The sequence below is a fragment of the Etheostoma spectabile genome, chromosome 7, assembly GCF_008692095.1.
Source record: "Etheostoma spectabile isolate EspeVRDwgs_2016 chromosome 7, UIUC_Espe_1.0, whole genome shotgun sequence".
Taxonomy (NCBI): Eukaryota; Metazoa; Chordata; class Actinopteri; order Perciformes; family Percidae; genus Etheostoma; species Etheostoma spectabile.
Window position 1 is genome coordinate 7,858,226 of NC_045739.1, and position 1,607 is coordinate 7,859,832.

The following is a 1,607-nucleotide window of genomic DNA, read 5'->3' on the forward strand; positions in this document are numbered from 1 at the left end:
ACACACACACACACACACACACACACACACACACACAGGGAGAGAGGTTTTTAAGGAGTGGGGTTGATGTGGGGGGAGGTGACTATAACGTGTGTGTTCTGTGTGTTTTTGAATGCCTGTTTCACTGTGTGTGTGTTTTCCTTATGAGACTGACTCCCCTGCCAAAAGAGCAGCACAGCTCAGCAACAGCTCCTGACAGCTCTTGTCACAAACACAGAGATGGGAACAGCGTGTGTGTGTGTGTGTGTGTGTGTGCGTGTGTGTTTACATTAGAGCATAGGCTGCATGTCTCATCACAAAAATTCTCTTGTCTACAAACACACAGTCATATACGTAAAGTGAAAGCCCCTGCACATATTATTTTTATTTCTATTTCTATTATTGTTATTATTATTATTTCAAGCATTTTAAATGGCCAGATACAAAACTAGATGTTGATTCTAAAACATAAAGGAGATAATGCCTGTAAATCAGTTATGCAAATTTAAATTTTTGCATACCCATGCACACACACTTATTTCAGTGTGTAAGTGTGTCATCTTGTGTGTGTGTGCGAGCTCGTTTTGATGTTGGCTTTTAGGCATGCCTTTAAGGAGATCACATGCTTCATCAGCTAACTTGGTCACTGGAGACCCTCCCCCTCATACACACATACAAGCGCGTAGACAAGCATTGGCCTGGCATTTATATTAGCATCATGATGGGACGGGCCAGAGCAAGATTGAGAGAGATGGGTAGATTCAGAGCAGAGATAAACACAGATAAATCATGATTGGAATGACCCGTAGATAGACAAATAAGTGAGGGGAAGTGACAGGGAAAGAGATGAACACTAACAGGCATGTGGGTATCACAGCTTGACATAGCTACATCTATGTATAATTCATGACCTCGAAACCCAGGGGCCATATACATCATGCAGCTAGACCTTTATCAACTGAGTTCAGGATTAATTCAGAATTTGCCATGCACCCTAAGATTTAAAGTACGCCCGCTGGATATCTATAGAAATGTTTATAAGTAAATATTCCCAAGAATCTAGAAAGGAAGAGCTATATTTGATTGTCTTTGTTATACTGACTTCCTGTGGCCAAATAATTCACGTGCAACAGAAAATTACATCACTTTGTAGTGTTAAAGAGGCGAAGGTAGAGGGCACTTTGGGGAGAAATAACATTTGTCTCGACAACATTAACAGCATTAGTAACATTAGTCTCGCTTTGCCTGACCTTCCTCCACAATGCTTTGGAGGATGGTCTGGCTAGTCCACACAGCATTCTGAGATGGGGGAAAACGTGCTTTGGTTTATTGGCATTTCTTTAAACCAATAACAATCGCCATGGGCGGCGCTAAACACCGGCCAGAGCCACAGTGCTGTTGCAAAACATCCTCGGGGAAGAACTTGTTTCAGTGGAACATGACGAACTCAGATAGGACCGATAGTTTAGCTAGCTGTCTCAACTTACCCTGCAGGGATCTGAGGAGCATACTGTAACTGTTGGAGAAACCAAGCTAATGTTTTAGCATGGTGAGACACACACACACACACATACACACACATACACATACACATACACACACACATACACACACATACACACACACAC

The 1,607-nt window shown here is 42.3% G+C and overlaps 1 protein-coding gene across 17 annotated transcripts in view; it reads left to right on the forward strand.

The window, feature by feature from the left end:
* Positions 1-1,607, forward strand: part of LOC116692248 (cyclin-dependent kinase 17) — a 37,219-nt gene that overhangs the window by 26,576 nt on the left and 9,036 nt on the right. The window lies entirely within an intron of this gene.